Source organism: Parus major, chromosome 2, assembly GCF_001522545.3.
Source record: "Parus major isolate Abel chromosome 2, Parus_major1.1, whole genome shotgun sequence".
In the NCBI taxonomy this organism is placed as follows: domain Eukaryota; kingdom Metazoa; phylum Chordata; class Aves; order Passeriformes; family Paridae; genus Parus; species Parus major.
This window is the reverse complement of record NC_031769.1, coordinates 122,241,059-122,260,292: the sequence shown is the minus strand read 5'-3', so window position 1 is coordinate 122,260,292 and position 19,234 is coordinate 122,241,059. Positions and strand designations below refer to the sequence as shown.

Sequence of the window (19,234 nt, the reverse complement as noted above, 5' to 3'; positions counted from 1 at the left end):
GACTAAAGTGATAATGTGTTTAATGAAATGTCTCCACGGCAGTCTCATCTCTTTGGATGGGGGACAGATTGTACAGCAAACTACCCTAAGTGCTATTGGGTGCAACCAGCATGGTGGGTGAGGACTCAAAATCCCTGTGAGCAGAGCAGCTCCTAGTCAGAATCACATACTCATTGCTCAGGAAAAAGTCTTGATGCACTGGGAAAAGAAATTTAGGCATTAATAGTTATTTTGTAAGCATGGTATCTTCTTGATCTGTGTTTCCAATCTGTTTTTTTTTTATAAAAGTCATTTTGATTTACATGTAAGAAACAGGCAACTTGGTGCTACTGTGCTGCTTTCAGGATGAGGCATGTTTTCAACAGACTTTTGACAATACAAAGGGCTGCTACTATTATATTACTAATAGTTTCATTTATGTGCTAAACAAAGGAAAAAAATCCCTCAAATGCCTATTTCTAAACATCTATTTCTGCTTGCTTTCCTATTTATGACAGGATGAAGATATAGCTGGTTTAACTTTGTATTGGGACTCTGATATGCTCCCTTATTGTCACTGCTTCCATGGACCCTTTAGGTAAGATTCCTAAATGCACGATCCTCCATCTGGCTATATTAAAATGTGATGTCAGAAGATATTTCATTGTCTTCTTTTTCTAAAAGATAAATTCTAATGGGGTCTGACACTGTAAGCACTATAGCAAGGGCTCTCTTCTGAATGTATTCTGATTTGGGCAATTTCATTCTCTCCACCAAAATTCTGCTGAAATTTTAGGTCCTCTAGCCTTCCCAAACAGCATTTCTCTTTCCAGTCATCATATTTCTCTACATCAGCAACATCAATGAATCAAAGGCTTAAGCCTAAGACAACTCTGAATTCCCTGGGCATTTCTGCAATTAAATATTGAGAATTAGTTTCTTTTAAAATATTTTCCATATAATTTGTGCTTCAGAGCACATTTTTTTTTTTAACATAGGCCCTTTAGTTCATAACATAATCCTTTTAGTTTAGTGTGAATTTTGGATTTATTTTCAGGTTGTAAATAATGCATCCATTAAGCTGTATGTTTAACATTGCTTGGTTTCCTGTTAGTATTTACCCCGCAGTAATCTTCAGCAATAGAACAGTGAAAGGTTCTGTTTATCATTTGGTGCTCATTTATTATTAATCTAAGATTTGACAGACTCCAAGAGTCTATTGTTGTTTCTTGTGGCACGTAAGTGAGCTAGAGGAACTGATAGATTGTTCATGTTCAATGGAAATAATAATATGCATTTTTCTAGAGTATTGATGTGTTTCCAAATACGCTACCTGTTAAAGGAGATAATTGTTCTGAACCTTTATGCTACTTTTGATTTAAAAATTTATTACACTAAGATCAATTGAAATTGTATTCCAAATTCTAAAAGGACAGGGAAATACCATAAAAGCACGCAATAAAATTTTACTGGCATAAACTTACTTAATAAAACTGTTCTAAAATATAAAAGAGAGCATTGAATCTATTTTCCATCATCTCTAACTCTGAGGGTAGCAAGTCACATAAAAATACAGTACTTTTGGTGCATTAATAAATTCCCATATTTTTCTGTGTCAGCATTAATATTAAGGAGATTATACATCTAACACTTATCCACAGTCTTTTCTTCAAAAGTATGTTGAGCTCCTAAATTTGAGTCCAGCTATTCTCAGGGAATTTAAAACAAATGAAAATGCCCACTGACAAATTATAACATTCAGCTGCTACTGGGAGTGGGTACTCCAGGTCTGGAGTGCTACCAGGTACAATTACTTTATCTACACTGTGCCCCCCCTGAGTTTATTGCCTCTGGTGTAAGACCAGTTATGTCTTACGTGTCTTCTGTTATCCTCCTGCATTCTGAATGTGTCTTATTCATGCAAATAATACTATTTACCAATCACTCCTGAATATGCTTAGATTCTTTCTGAGTTTAATCAAAGCTACTTTCTTTTTTTTTAATGTACTTGTATCTAGGCTTATTTGACTTTTGGAGGTAGCAATGTCAGCTCTATATTTTTTTTCTATTTAGTGACTATTATCTGGCAATATACATGGAATGAAAGTCTATAATTTGACAGATGGCAAGAAAAATCAAAGTAGCAAATTTAGATCAATTCATGGTGCAAATTCTTGGAAGTGGTTTTAGCATTTAGTGGGCTTTAAATTGGTGTAAAGCAACTACTGAAACAAAGCTAAAGATTTATCAAACTTCTTTTTATGTGTAAACATGGTAGCAGTACTCTGGAAGGTGTGTATCCACATGACATTTTGTTAATCAGTTTTATAATGAAACAGCTGTGGAATTGCTAGTTCTGAATTAAGAATATTGCAAAAATCAAAAGGTGCCTGAGACGCTGAGCAGACAGAGTTAGCAGAGACTCAGTAGACAACTGAGACTCTTGGAGACCACAGAAGTCTGACGATAATTACAATGCCAATGGGAATCCAGTAATTCAGATTTCTTCCCTGTGCACACCAGCTAAACTAAAACCTGACAAGCAGAAAAGTGATCAGACAATTTCTGTGGGTGAAAAATACACAGGATGGTTTGTCTCTGCGTCCTGTGGCTGAGGCAGGAAGAGTTCCCTGCTCATTCTCCCCTACTAGTGGAAACCTGCAAAAGCACCAACTCCTGTTCTTCACCGAGGACCAGCAAGCTGTGAAAGGTGTACTTCTCTGTCATAAGGTATAACCCAGTGGAAGAAGTAGGGGAATTAGAATAGTAGTTCAAGGATTCTTGCAGAAATCAGTAGAGAGGCATAAGAACACAAAAGGGAAAACAGTTCTTTAAACCTTTCTTTAACTTTCTCATATAGTCACAGGCAGGTGGACAGACAGGAACACACAGAAGTGTGCCCTGCCAGGCCCCTTGTAGCTGTGCAGGTATGTGCATGCACACACAGTTTTGATCCTGTTCTAAGTCCAGCCTGGAATTTGAAATGGGATGACCATCTTGCACTGTGGGAGGAGCCTCTCCATGTTGTTGTTGTCAACAGTGGCAGGAGAGAGGAGGAGAACCACTCCGGCGTTTGGAAACAGCACAGTTCATCCCAATAATCTTGTAATCCTAACAATGCTAGGCTGTCTCCATAACAAAATTTGATTATGGGGGGCCCAAGATTTCCCTGTGAATGATTACAGTCTTCTTAACCTGCAAATAAAAGCAGTGAAGAAAACAGAACATTAAAAGTCTAATTAATTTCCTAGATAAGTTTTGAGTAGTGATCATATACGAAGAACACATTACTCTGCGGTGATCAGGAATTGGTTTCCATGTCCCTTGTTATGATTTTGAACGTTAAATTCAGCCCCTGGGTTAGAAGCACTTAAGCAAGTGTTGTGTCTGGAGCAGAATAGTTTGGCACACTCAGATTCCTCGGGGAATCTCATCCGAATCCCTTGATCAGCTGGGGAGGCAATAGGTCTACTGCAGGACAAACCAAGTGTTCCATCTTCTTTTGGTTGTCCTGTATGCTGAATTTAAACCTGGGACTGAAGACACCCTATCTTTGCTGCAACTGTTTGACACTCATGTGGGTATCACTAGCCAAATTATGATCTAATGTCTGAAAACATTTCCCGCCTTTATAATCAAGCATGTCAGAAGAAATCCATGGCCACTGTGAAATGGGATTTAACAGGATCCATCTGAGAACATTGGTAGGTAGGAAAATACCAGCTGTATATGGTAAATTATGAATGACTTATCTAAGCTGTGTATGCTCTAACACTATTAGATCAAATCATTCCAGTAGATTCACATCATGTCTTGTAAGGAATCGGACACTTTATTCTCCATAAATCACAGTGTTAGTAGTAAACAACTAAAGAGCTGCTGAGTCTTTCATGTAATTGTCTACTTCTTCTGCAGAACATGATGATTTGACAATGTATATTTTTTTTTCCAGGACAGCAAGAGTGCAGTCTGATGTGTGCTCTGGTGTGTGTTGAGTTACAACTGTGGCATGGATCAGTTTTGCCTGGCTTGAACACAAGCTAGTTGACTTCTTATTGCACGTATACATTGAGACTTCACAGTCATTAACTCACTAAACTTAGCAAATATATGTTATTTATTTGAAACTATGAGACTGAAAGGCATGTGTAGTACTGAAACAATTCAGTAAATACACATCTGTGCTCCTAATTCTTGCAGACTTTATCAATCCACCATCTGACATCATCTGACATTTCCAGGAAATGCTTGTGTGTGCAATGTGGAGATCAATTCCTTGTTGGTAGGAAATTACCTTTCTGTTGCTCTGAGAGATCAGTGTATTCAGAATACGGGGTGCCGGTGCCTCTCTGTGTTTCATGTCCAAATGAACGTGTTTTTTCTGGTATAGTCAGTTGTTTCTGCTTTGCATTTTAGCATGCACCTTAAACAGAACACACAAAGGTAGAAGTAATAATGGTTTGAGTTCCTGACTGCATTGCTTTCTTCTCTGTCTGATAAGAAACCAAAGGATAAAAATGAAACTTTGTAGATTTGCAGTGAATCTGCAAGTGCCTTATAGGAAAACAAATAGAAATCTCCTAAAAAATGGCAGTAATAGACATCTTTGATACATTTTAACACAGTGAAACTGTGAAATATGAGAGTATGTTTGTGTAGTGAAGACAACCAGCAGCAAGGGATAAGAGCTCTGGTGTTATTAATGCATTGCTGGATTTAGCCAGGAGATTTAGGCTGCAGGGTCTGCCCTTGTCTGACATATAATACAGAATAAGGCTTTATCCTTTCTGTGCTTCTGTTTGCCCATCTTTAAAACAAGCAAAGCTGCTGAGTTCCTTAGTGGAGAGACAGAAGGAATGAGAGAGAGGGAGGGATTTTTATTCCTCAGGGGTGCATACTTACACTCTTCACTCTGATGAGTATAAGGGTATTATAGACCTTTAAATGGAGGGCAGAAAGTATTTTTTGACTATTTATGTCCAGATGAGAGCCAGCTTATGAACCAAGAATTGTAGAGTAGGCATGCAAGGTGGGGTGCTCTTTGCTTGACAAATGGTCACAGCAGACAGTTGATCAAATGGAATATCGAGAAGGGACTTGATAGAATGTCTAAATCTTCTCCTGGTTTCAAAAATATCCAAGAATAAGAAGATGAAGAAGTAGCTAAAAGTCAAAACTTCAGAAACTGAAATGAAAAATAGCATGCACATTCAAACAATGTGGAGAGCTTTTGGGGAGATATGCTTTTGCTAAACTCAAAATATTGCACTCAGAATCAGTGTAATTGAATTAAAATCTTTGGTCTCTGCTAGAAAGATGCTCTAATGGTTTCTCTGGCTTTAACATGGGAAGCTATGGCAACAAATGACTCCAGCACTAAGACTCTTTCCCTTCATTAAATGAAGCAGCTGCTATTGAAGGATCTGCCACTGTTGTCTTCCCCTGAAAATCTCTGACACAGAAATTTAGCTCCAGAAGCAAGGCAGGTTGCCAGGTGTTGAGCTGAATCAGTGGCCTCTGAGTTGCTTCAAGGGAAGGAGGCTGTAATCAGCTGATGAAAAAAAGACTTTATGTCAGTAATCAAGGACAGAGTTGAGGTTATTTGCACATCTTTGAAATGCCTAAGTTTTCAGTGTTTTAAAATATTGCTGATATGCTCTGATTCCTCAACATTTTTAAACAAACAGAAAAAATGAGACCATGCTTTCTCTCCTGGGTATATTTTTTTCCATTTGTTTGGTTATTGGTTTTTTCTTTTCTTTTTTACAAAATTTGCAATAATTGTTTAGTTTCAGGTTTTCAGCTAGTGTGCAGATAGCACAAAATATAGACTACATTCAGTGGACAAAAAGACTTTCAGTACAAAAAGATTACATACATATCAATCATGTTACATTTTCCAAGTTCTGGTTAATGAGATATATCACACTAGCTACAATAACATTTCCTGTAAACATATAATAAAAAAGTAATGCACTTAGATTTCTGCATGTATAATTGCATCCGTTTGTAGGTGAAAGGCATCCTACAGCAAAGCCAAATGCATCCAAAATTTGTGCCAAGATCCCTATATTCTACCTCACTGCTGGGAATGTGAGCATTTCTGCAGGAGCTCCAAATGCATTTAAACAGAGATTCAGATTCAAAACTGGCCATACAATCTTCTGTTACTATTGCTATATTATTTTGTGATGTTTCCACACTTTTTGCTGACCATTTCCTACTTCCAGAGCTTTGGAGTTAGCAGCTCTTTGAGATAAATTGTATTGCTGAGGTCTGTGTCCTATTGTTTCAGAGTGCAGGAGGACATGACTGCTGCAGTTGGCATTCTGCTCACACTCTCAGGCTTTTCCTTGCACCACAAAGGCTTTGCTAGAGCCCTTTTGTGCACGAGGGAAGCTGAGTACCTGGAACATATTTTGCAACAAGGGATAAACTACAGAGTCACCAAATCACATAGCATAAAGGACCCTGCTTGTAGCAGCACAAGTACGTAAGTGTCCATGTGGACATAATGAACACAAATAAATTAACTGTGCATAATTGTATGCTTACTACCACAGAGGGAAGCAAGTTGGATTTTTTTTTTCATGCTGAACCATATATATTTGCAATCCAAAGGCACAAGGCTTGGATTCTCTTGCTTCTCCTAGAAAGTAGGTAATTAAAAAAAAATAAATTATATTTTTAATCAGATAATCATTCACACTGTAATGAGTCAGACAGATCTTATTTTCAGAATATTTTGACTCATTGTATTAGGTCTGGCTGGGATGGAATCAGTTTTCCCCACAGCAGCCCTCACAGTGCTGTGTTTTAGTGCTTTATATCTGGAGCTAGAAAGTCACTGATAACACTCCAGTATGCTGACTGAGCACAGCTCCCACAGCACCAACACTCCCTCCCTCACCAGTAAGCTGGGGGTGGAAAAGACACACCCAGCATGTGAGGGGACACAGCCAGGACAGCTGACTCAAACTGCCCTAAGGGATATTCCATATTATATGACATGTGCTCAGCAATAAATGTTAAGAGAAAGGGAGGGTGGGCATTCATTGTTTACAAAGTTTGTCTTCTGGAGCAATCACTACAAGCCCTGTTCCTGTGAGAGAGCTGGACATCACCTACTGATGGGAAGAGGAGATAAAATCTTTTGTTTTCCTTTGCTTTTGTGTGGGACCTTTGCTTTTGCTTTATTGGACAGTCTCTTTATATGGTTCCATGACCTTTATCCAATTTATTTTCTTGCCCCCTCTCCTTCTGTCCTGCTGAGGAGCAGGGTGACAGTGCAGCTTGGTGGGCAGGTGGTGTCCAGCCTACCACACTCACTGACAATTTACATTGTGGATAATAGATACCAAACAAACCGTATGTCACAAATTACAGGGTCATCCACAGCTGGCAAGGAATTTTGTGTCAGTTGCATGCTGCCACTGCAGAAACAGAGAAACCAAAATGCACAGGAAAATGATGAATCAGTGTTCTGTTGCAAAAAACACTTTCTCCTCAGTTTACAGTTGAATGTAAAGACTCTGAATCCCTGTGCCTGAGAGCACAATTGGAAGCATTAATTACAAGCATGGGGCAGAAGGTTTCATCTTCATTTGAATTTTGCCTCAGGGTAACAGGGCAATATCAAACCCTTGTCCCTGGCTTCTGGGCATCTTTAATTACCTGCCTCCAAGTTTCTAACCACCCTGTCTCCCTATCTGTCACCATGACAACATCCCTGCTGTCAGCATCCTGAACTTTCCATCTATGTTGCAGTCACTTGGAAACCCGTCCAAGTAGTTTAAATAATATGGAAATAATTCAGACATATAGAAAGGCGAATGCAGGAAGGGAATTTATTTTCTCCCATCCCCTGGCAGCTCTTGGGAGGCAGGTGATCGTGGGGAATCCAGGAGTGTCCCTGGGGACTGCTTGTGAATGAAAAACTGAACACTTGGCTTGGTTGTCTTCTTGGATGAAAAAGCCTTTTCTCTATGACTTGTTAAATCCATCAGGTTTCTAGTCAATTGTTGCATGGGGTAGGAGTGAAAAAAACAGACAGTGGAAGGGGGGAGGCAGTAGAGAGGAGCACAGTGAAATGCATGTCTGGCAGCACCTAGCTGAGACCTGCCTGGGGTACCTGGGGCTGCCAGCTCCCTGCTGCTTCAGATCACTCTTTTCTGCCTCACACAGCAGGCTGGCCCTTTGCTGTTGTGCAATTCTGACTGCCTCAGCCGGCCACAACACACATTGGGCTCCTCAGTTCTCAGCAGGTTAATGAAATCCCTCAAACCCAGCTTCTTGTGTGCATAATTGCAGCTACACCGCACGAGTTGCACTGTGGTTTTACGGACCGCTTAGGAACAGATGTGGTAAGAGTTAGACTCATCTGTTGCTGCTCCTGTTAAAGATCCCCCAAAGCAGAAGCTGTTCTCAAGTGTCACCTTGCACTGTCACCCAGTGTTTCTCTCTCCCATCTTTTTGCCAGCTAGGTATGACGTATGTCTGTATTTGTAATGGACTTGGCACAGGATGTAATTTGTCTGCAGAGTACAGTAGAAAGTAAACCAACAGATTTATAGGCATTCAGCTGACCATTAGAGAGCATACTAAATCTTACAGAAGATGACCTTAGGAAGAATTGGGGAGTAAACAGAATATTGACCCATTGCCAGTCATGCTTATTACTCTCTACAACAGGGATTCTCCCTCTCTTCCAGCTAGAAATGAAGGCCATCTGGGCTGAAAGAAGGTTTGCAGATGGGTGCAAGGAAAGATTTAGGTAAATAGAAATCTACATGTAGAGCCCAATACAATATTGACCCTTTTTTTTTTGTTGTTCTTTTTTGCATGCATTTTATATTTTGAGGTACAGGAAAGATTTGTTTTGAAGAAGCTGTATAGGAGTAATTTTGTTCTCTCAGGTGTTAATGTCTTTGGCCTTCCAAACATCATTTCCTTAATTAAAATAGAGGGGAGTTTAGGGGCAGAAACAAACATTTAGTTTTGAAGGGACAATGGTGCATGGTTTTGCTAGGCTGAAAGCAGAGAGACAAGAAGTCTTTCATCAAACATCTGTAGAGAAAGAGCAAATAATCACCCCTCAACAGCTGGAACTATAGAACTGAACTAAATACTGAATCCTAAAAAACAATCCATATGGATCATCTCATGCACAATGGATACATCACAAAAATATCAGCATTTCCATCTGATTATGTCTCTAGTAGGTTTCAGCTTAGTGATTCCAGGTCTGTCATTTGCAAAAGTTGTTCCTCTGCTAATCTCTCTACTTCCTGGCAGCAAATTAGTACACAAATAGGCAAGAATATACACAAAACCAAACAGTAATCTCTTTTAGGCAAATCTAAGGAAAGCACTCAGAGAAAAATCTGCCACTTACCATTTATTTTTATAGCTGTGTACATGATACCATTATTAATAGTCATACCTACGTAACTAATAATTTCTGCATACTCATGCTTTTTTTAATATGTGAGGTGGCACTTCCAATATCTGCCTGAGTTTTTTATACCCAGTCATGCATCTGCTGTTAATTCAGGGGTTGATAAACTGTCTGAAGGTGAACAAAGAGCACCTTTGGATGGGGCTGATGTTGAGCTGTCAGGGTCTCTTACAAGATAACTAGAACAAAAGGCAGAGATCCCTCCTCCAAATGGCCGGGAACTGAAGCCATGGCTCTGTACACCCCTGGACTTTGTGTCTGCTTACCGAATTTGGATCCCGAACCAAGGTTTGCAAAGTTCTCTTGCAGGATCTGAAGGAATAACCTGCTTTGAACTCTAAACCTAAGTATTTAAAAAAAAAAGAAAAAGAAAAAGTTGTAGCTACTCTTCTATATTTAGGTACTTGAACAAGTGACCTGATTTCTAAAGCACTGAAGTTAAACTCTGAATTAAAGTTTTTGCTGACATCTGTGGGAGTTGTTACATGTAAGAACTTCAGAAAATCAGGTCATTCATTTTGCAATTCTGATTTGGAGAATCTAATTCTGTGCTCCTAATTTTTGTAATTTGAGTGTGTTTGTGGTCTAAGCTCAGGTCTGACTTTGTTTGGAAGTTAGATCCAAGTTTAAAAAAATAGCTTGTGGATAGCTGAAAGAAACCTCAGCAACACTACCTTTGCTATCTTTTTAAGAGAAAGAGACCATACAAATGTAATTTAAATGTTGTGATGATAGGAATTTGGATTATGTGTTGACTGAGGTTAAGAAATGCAGGACACCTCACAATCAGCCCCTTTCTCTGCCTATCCAAGGTAAAGATCTTAGGATTTGACTTTCTTTTTATTTTGAAGTTTTTCTCTCATGTTTCCCATCTCCAGTGTTACTTGACACAAGGCAAAAGCAGAGAAATCTTGTAGGCCAGTGAAACCCTGTGAGAGGTTAACTTCAGGCAATACAAACCCCAAGCCGATATCAGCATCCTGGCCATAGTGTGTCACTGTCCCATCAGGGACAAACCCCACTCTCATGGCTTGCTGGCCCATCTGGGTCTGTTCTGCCACAGCTCAGGACTGGCTTCAGTCCCAAATCTGCCTTGTGTCTCCTGCCTGCTGGTGTTACCTATTGCCCCACTTCACCTCACTCCTACCAGAACAGCAGCACTCAGCCTTTCTGCACTGCAGCCTCAGGCGCTGAGGGGCAGCAGGACCATGTCCTGGTCACACCAGGCTAGATGCCATCTCTGATGTGAATGGCCAGTGTGTCCTTGATTGGAAGGGATGGGAAATATAGATGGGAAAGGAAGGAAAAGAGAGAGTGAGCTTCCCATCAAAAAAATCTGTGCTTTTCATTGTGTTTAATTTATGTCATTTTTGTAAAGAAACTGAAGAACTATTTGGAACATAAAGAGTTATTGAAGCTTAGCAAGTCAGGTCTATTTATGTACAACTGTCAAGGCAAATGTAATGGTGGTTTAAAACTAATGCATTTTACTTAACAAGTACTGTGCTCAAGGTTCAATTGCCAAGGTGCTTCCCATGAACTTAGACAGCAATTTAGTCCATTTTTCTTCTTAGAGCTCAATATCAGTACATTCTCTGCCTGCTCATCTGTTGCTGTTACATGACATGTTAAGCCAAGAAACTTCCCTAATTAATAAGGTGTGTTACAAGAGCTTGTACTAGCAGAGAGCAGGAATTCAGAAGTATCAGCTCATCCTCTGTGGATTAACACATATCCACTGGAGGGCTATATGTGCATTCAGACACAGGTTACTGATTTCCTATCTTCATCAGTTAATATGAATTTGACAGTATTGATGAAACTTATTAACTTTCTCACCCCTTTTAGTGTCTTACTAATCTGGGTTGTAAGTGCTTTGGCCCATGGAAAGTCTCTTGTTTTCAATTAATGCTGTTTGCACTGGCCTCAGCTGCATCTTTAGACAATGTTTCCACATGACTTTATAAAGCAATGATTACCAGTGACTGATGGGATGACTCCTGTTCCATGTAAGCAGCTGCATAAAACTATGTGTGTTCCCAGACAGAAAGTGGGTAAGGCCTTGCCAAGAGTGTACCTGGACTTCACTTGAGACTTATGATGGTTCTGCTTTAGGGATTTATGGGAATTTAATCAGGGCATGAGAAATTTCATCCTAGAAACCTCAATTAATCTTTCTGCTTGGTCTCCACTGAGACCTCTCCAGTTATTGCAAGGGTGCATGGTAGTCTCCAGTGGGACTTCAGTGGGAGAAAGCTACTGCTATTCAGCTTCAATAAATGCTCAAAAACAGCTGAAATGAGAGAATGCTGTATAAAAATCTACTTTGAGGTCTTCCTTGGTTATCAAAAAAATAACTTCTCTACTGAGAGTGCTGTAATTCTTCATCATTTTTGTGTGCTGCTTCATCTAATAAACACTGAGGTAGTTGCATTAGCCTTGCCTGTCATCTTTATTTTCTTCATATCATAGTGCTATCCCAGTGCAAGTGAGCTACTTCACCCTTAGTGATGGTGCACTGGACAAATTCCAGTACAAATATATGAAATGGTGAAAACAAGATAATGATAATGGACAGTATTTTACATATCAGTATTTTATGTATGTGCTTGTTAAAACTGACAAAAACATACTGCAACATGCAGTCTGATAACTTTTAAACTTAATTTGAAGAACTGAGGCTTGGAGAACTGACTCTTCCCTTGTCCCAGGTCCCATGCTGATGCAAACACTTGGAGCCCTGGATCCAAATGCATTTATTCATGACAGGCTGTTCTTCTGGTTGCCCATCCTTTCCAAGATGGGGATTATATCATTTGCTTTGCATACTGAAACACAGTGACTTAGTAAAAGGTGCATATAATTTAAGTATTGAATAGAAGAGATGCTCTAGCTAGTACATTATGTGAGATGTAGAATTACAGGTGATTGACATGTATGAAATTAATCACTATAAGCAGGAAAAAAAGTAAGAAAAAGTTTTGTTTTATTGATAAACTGAACAGAATATGTTCTCTAGGACATGATACCTGAGGGCAAGTACCACAGCAGAATTTATATCCACACGATCAAAATTTCTAGAAATTACTAGGAAAAATCTATCTTGACTGTCTCACCTCTGTCTACTTTTAGATACATTTCTTCCACTAATTGATAGATAATTCTTTGCTATTTGTTACTGCTCTTTCCTGTGATTAACTGTAGCTAGATCCTTTTTTGAAGATGTGAAGGGATTTTCTATATCCTTTTCTTACACAAAGAGCATTCAAAAGGCCCCTCTTCTAGCATCAAGAAACCTACATTTTCATAAACTGTAATAATTATATTTCTCTTATTTTTAAGTAAACTTCTCCCTTCCGCCCATTTTTTTATTATCAAAAGCAATGAAATAAATAGTCAGCCCTGGAAAAAAAGTCAGTACTGTCATTGTTACGTATTTATCAATTCTTTGAAATCAAATGTGTCTTTGTACCTGGCTCAGGAGTAAGACTGTAATTTCATTCCAGTCCAGGTTGATAACTGAATATTTTCATAATTATTTTGCCTTGTAAATGACACTCAGTTTTATGGCTGATGGACAAGGATGTTAAAAAATAGTATATCAAAGATGTGTTTAATGGATTAGTTTGCTTTCAACAAAGAAAACATTTCTGAGGGGAAATATTTGGAGGTTTCCAAAATAATTTTAGACCACAGTTCTAAAACAACAGCAAGCTCCATTTATATTTCCAGCACTAGAAATGCCATTATTCTTTCTCCTAGGCAATGTGAAATCAGTTGTTTGACAGCTGTATTGTCCTTCCCATGTTGACTTGTCCCTTAATGCATTTCAATGGTATTTTTTTTCTCAGTAACAAACTATAGAATTTCAATAAGAGGAAAAATAACTTTGCATTGGAGAGATGTTTTTCTGTTGTGGAATCAGTCTTAGAAATAAAAGTTGGAAGTTTTAGTTTAATAATGTTAAATCTCTGCATAATCTTTTCAGTTTTCAGTGCAGAATTTAAATGTTTTGTTTAAGGACAAAATTTTTTTGGTTTGATTTCTTTGCAAAGTTGTTGAGTTCTGTGGGACATACATTGAAGAAATGTTCTATTGCTCCAGAATTGAATTCCTTCTTGGAGTCAACATAGTACTGAGATCTTAGTGGAAGAGCAAGAAATCAAAGTTGTTTCAATTTCTGGTTTTAGCATCTGTTTTCAGTCTGACAAAAGAGGGTATGTCTTATTTCATACCTAAAATTGTTTTTCACCACTATATATACATGCAGAAGTATATACTTAGGTAAATATATCAATATATTTGCATGATATGCCACCTGGAAGTCATCCTTGTTCCTACAGACAGGAGGATGAGAGCTTAAAGATTTTAAAAATTGTTATTCACATAAAAGGCCTCATCATAGGCCTCAGTCACACAAAAATTAATAATGAATTCAGATACTAGTGTCCACATATGAAAGAAGATAGAAAAAAAATCTCAAAGCTTTAAAATTTAAAATACTTTGGTTTAAAATAAAGAGATACTTTTTAAAGACCAGACGGACTTAAATACAAGTGCAATGAAATGTTTAATTTCCTAACCTTAAATTAAAAAAAAATATTCTCCTGTTAAGGGAAAGTTTTCTTTCCTAGAAACTCAAACACATTTTCAGACAAAAACAGGGTCTTTTAAAAATATTAACTGTAGAGCTAGAATGATAGAAATTAAATTTATGAATGAGATGAATATGTAGTTACTTATTAATGTAGATGAATGTATAACTAATATTTCTGATAATTTATTAAAATATTATTTAAGACATTTCATTGGTGGAATAAAAAAATATTTTCTTTTTTGTTTTGCAAAACATATTTTTCAAGAAATGTAAGTGAGCTTTATTCTGATCCATGGGCTTGAAGGATGTTTCTAACCTTTTGTAACCTTTGCCTCTTGTGCTGTTTGTGCTCCTGGGCTGGCCCAGAGGAGGACCCAGGCTGGAATGTGGCTCTGCACTCCAGGAGCAGCACTTCCACTGCCTCGCTGCTCCTCCAGGGTGCTGTGGCACACACCTGGGGCTGTTCTGCAGCTGCTCTTTGCTTGGTTTTAGTGGCTGATTTCATTTCTGCTCCTAGAGAAATCTCTCTGCAGGCACGGCTAGAGCATTTTTGTGGAAAATATTCTCTTTCTTTTATCATACATCCTTTTTGATCTTTTCTCAGGCACACAGCTGAGTGGACATTAAGTCACATTCTTTTGATGTGACAAGAATAGAGCTGTTTGGTCTCAGTCACCATTCCTACCTGACCAGTCTTGAATTCCTCTCACCTGGAAACAGAAAAGATCGTTTCCAATGACCTGAGTTAAACTTTCCACACCTGATTATAGAAGTCTATAATGATTTGTTATTTCCGATCATCTTTTTTGGAGCTAATGTTGCTCTTTGATGTTTGCTTTAATCTTCCAATATAAACAACCACACTGAAATCTCATAAAACCAGACCTCAGAGCAGGGGATGTGACATTTTCTCTTCTTAGGTAAGGACAGCATCAATGTGGTGGAACATTGTATGGAAGCTGTGTTGTGTGTTGCTTAATCAAACTAGATCCAAAGACTGAAAAATACCCTCAAGAACTGGGAAGGACTCTACCTTTTATGTTTAGAACATCCCCTGTTTTCATTCTGGGATAGATAATTCAATAAATGGGTGCATAGTTCAAGTCACAGTTTAAAGAAAAAGGTTTTAAATGTTTCTTAGAGCTCAGATTTAGAAAAAAATGATGATAAGACAAAAAAATCTCATGTCTTGAGACAGAAGTATAGGTTGCCAAATTGCCCAATAAAATTTACTTTGGACCCTTAATTCTCATTCATTCTTGATTTAAATATTTATCTTTCCTCCACTTTCAGCAGTGCATTTCTAAAAGATCAATTCTGCTTTTTTTTGGAAGCCTTGCTATTTTCTCTTCATTTTCCTGAGTTTCACTGGAACTTCTAAATCGTAGAATCATGAATTAATACTGGATGTGAAGCCTTCCTTGTAGGAATGTGAATTTTTCTAGAATGTAACCAGAAATTTATCTCAAAGGGCTATCACTGGGATAAAAATGAAAATTAAAAACACAGGAGACATCAAAGTCCAAGAAAAGAGAGGGAGACAGTAAGAAGAAGGAAAACTGAAAAGATCCTCTAACATGCACCTGGAAATTGCAGAGGAGATAGTTGCTGTGCTGTGATGCATTTCATCTACATCCACAACTATTTTAGCAGTCAAGGTGGAGTTAAATCTGCCCCATGCCCTGTTCAGAACTTCTCAAAATACTCGTTTTTGTGGGTTTTATTTTGGGTATTTATATATAATATAAAAAAAATTATATTTATTTTATATATATATATATATATATATATATATAATATAAATATATATATATAGTATAAAATATTTTTATTTTGGTTTTTTTTTGTTTGTTTTGTTTTTAATAATGTTTTCAGCACTTGATTTGTATGAAAATGTTTTCTTCTAACTCTGAGTTCTTACCAGGACACTGTTAGCTTTTTAAGAGCTGTGCATGTGTTTCTTCTCTCTTGGTTTTGACAAGTTAAGAGCATGCATGGGTGAAACTAGGTTAAAGAGACATGAACTTCACAAGAAAGCGAAACTATGGGTTTGGGAAAGGAAATGTCTTGTTTTAACAGTTATTTTACTACTTTAAAAATATTATTGAACTTACACATGTAAATAATGCAGAGGTTTTTGCAAACATGTATGCAATTATTTAAAGGCTTATTGGCTTATCAGGGAAAGCTTTCCTAAATCTGGAAATGCTTCAGTGAGCTGAGTAACTGCTGAGTGATGGGGACTGTTTCCAGAAATATGCTGTCCCAGAGGTGGTTGGACAACAGAGCAGAGTAAGTGTGCTTTCAGGAAGGTCTGGAACATGGTGCACTTAAGGACATCTGTAGAAAGCTAGATCATCACCTTTTCATTACACAGGAGGCACCTGAAAGAGAAGAATGCTTTTTTTTTCCCATCTGGTGGGGAGTGAGACAGTGAACCTTTTTTCACCATTTTTGTTTTAACCAAGGCAAATGCACTCATCCCTGTTGAATGCAGGACTCTGGCAGTAGAGTAGCAGCTCTGCACTACAAGAAGGAGCCCTGTTCGCAGGAGGAAGAAGCCACCTCACAGGGCTCTGTGCTGTGTGCACCTTTAACTACTCAAAGGTCAGAAGACTCATCTAAGATGATACAAAAAGAGAGAAAGATGAATCAATAGCCAGAGACAGCCACTTCTCTTCACAGACTAAAGGAACAGTCAAAATCAATGGCTAAGATGCAATGCCTTGCAAATGGTTAAAATTAAGGCAGGTGAATCCCAGTCAAATCCTACTGTTCAGGTGCAAATGTGCAGGGATGCTGGGATATTTTTCCACACAGCTGCACCAAGTCTTTTTTGATTGTTTGTTTCATTGGTTGTTGGATATTTTTAATTTGTTATTTTGTGTGTGTGCATCCCAAGCAAAGCTGAGAGGAAGGAAATGGAAGGAAGTAATGTTGTGTAAAGAGTCCAGTAGGAAATCATGCTGAGAAGATCTGTAATGGATACTTGGTTATTAATGAAAGATGTAGGAGAATGTTGTTCACCAGACCTCTTTGCTTACTGGTCACGTTTGGTCATTGCTGGAGGCTAAGAAGCAAAGTCTGGGATTTCCTTTAAAAAAAACCCAGTGCATGAGGTTGTTAACAAGAGCTGGAGAACAGAATAAAAGGAGCAAATTACAGCAAAACAGCGTGTGGATGTGGAATGTTACAACAGGGTAAATGATGAGTATGAGCCCCATGTGGGGATTCAGACATGTCAAGAGATGTGACAGATTAGATCTCCAGTGATCTATTCAGAAGGTCAATGTCTAGAGAATATGACATCACCTATGTAATTCTGAGAGATGAAAAGGTGAAAGAAGATGAAAGCAAATGCATTTATGAAATGAAAAAACTCCCTCATAATTAAACAAAGTACTTGTATTTGTTAATATAATTTATTTTTTCCATTTATTTATACCTAATTGCCATGTTAAAAGTTAAGTAATCTTCACTACTTGTAATTTTGATTCTTTTATGCAGCACACATATTAATGGAGTAATATGTCCCTTTATCTTGTGAATTCTTGGGAAATTAAAAACATGAATCAAAATCTAAAAATAAGGAAATTATTGATTACTTTTTTTATTATCTGGAGATTATTTTATTAATATATAATTTTAAAGAAATTTTATTTTTAAATTATATTTAAATTTTTTTATAATTTTTTTTCTGGGATTTTTTATGATATCCCTTATTCTGGGTACAGTCTCCATCACATACATACCCTGAATTTGAGAATAAAAAACCAAACTTGCCAAGTGCTAGTGGAAGTGCCTCATGTACTCCTGTAGTGAGGAGGATCAGCTGGGAGATTGTGGTCATGGGAGGGAATGATCTGGGCAGGGATGTAGCCTTTTCCTGACCTTTGTCATGCTGCTGCAAACTAATTCCACTGAATTTTCACTTTGCTCCCTCTCATCACCCCTCTGCTGGCTTTCCTTTTTATGTCACATTAAAGTTGAAGCACTTCACCTTCAAGGCGCTTCAAACTGCACCTTCCCTACAGATCACCTATAATTCACACAAAGTGTCATCTCAGCCCTGACAGGTCACTGATGCCAGCCAGCTTCAGCCTGCACTTGTTAGCATTTCAAGGAAGCAGTTTTATGTCCTCTCTCTCTGCCTGCGAGGAGCTCCCTGCACACCTCAGTGAAGCTGCCTCGTTACCCTCCATCAGATGGAAAGCTCTCGGTGGGCAGGGTGCTTGTGACAATCTCCAGACAACGAGGCTGCTGCCAGGCTGAGCCCCTCTTAACTGTGCTGCCCACCCTCTGTGCCATGATTCCCATCTCCTCCCTGCTGCTTGTCTCTTGTGTTGTCAAGCTTTTGTCCTTTTTATCCCCCTGACCCTGTACAGAGCTACACAAATTAAAGCCCTTGTTGATGACTCCTGGGCACTCCTGTAATAGTAGCTTGTAAGAATATAAATGTGACTGAATTTAGTTATTTAAGACTTGATGGTAGAAAGGCTTGATTCATTATGGAATTTGTCAGACACATGCTTTGTTCAATAAAATATATTTCTGTCTCACTAACTTCAAATGGAGAGAGTGTATATTTATTTTTAAATCTATGGTTAAGTATCTGGATGAATCATGCTGTTAAATAAGCTGTAATTTTGGTGTCATCAGCCCCTGCATATTCAGGTCCTCATTGTCACCCTGGCTCTGAGCTGCTTGCAGACGCTTCACGGGGAATGCCGTGGCCCCAGTGGCAATTAACCACACAACAGGAAAGGTGGAGAAGGCTCTGTTCTAGGGCTGGTGCTTGGCAAGGAGGTCGAGTCTTCAATTCAGGGTTAATTACAAATAACCTCTGTTGTTGCATAGCTGCATCCATGCACATGGGAATAGAATTGAAAGGAATTGGAAAGTGATGTATGGGGATCAAAGGGAGGCTGGAGGCCTGGAAAATGAAAATTATCTAGCACCTTTAAATATGCTTAGGCAACCTGTCATGTTACAGAACATGAACATAAACTTGTCTTCTGACAGACTGGTGTGACCCTTGTGATTTATTCCATATACCCAATGCAGAATAAGAGAAAATGTGTTCTGTGTAGCAGGGCAAGGCAAAAGAGAGCATTATTAATTGCTTTGAATGTGTGGAATAAGACACTTTGTGATATATATAAAATACAGCAGCTGAGTGTGTTCCACAGAAATGCAAATAG

The 19,234-nt window shown here is 38.3% G+C and overlaps 1 long non-coding RNA gene across 1 annotated transcript in view; it reads left to right on the top strand.

Moving 5' to 3' along the window:
* The window catches only part of LOC117243959, a 69,646-nt gene extending 51,062 nt beyond the window's left edge, over positions 1-18,584 (top strand). Inside the window, exons 3-4 of the long non-coding RNA XR_004496144.1 lie at positions 498-577; positions 18,101-18,584. This is a non-coding gene — a long non-coding RNA (uncharacterized LOC117243959). The remainder of the gene's footprint in view (positions 1-497; positions 578-18,100) is intronic.
* The last annotated feature ends 650 nt before the right edge of the window (positions 18,585-19,234 follow it).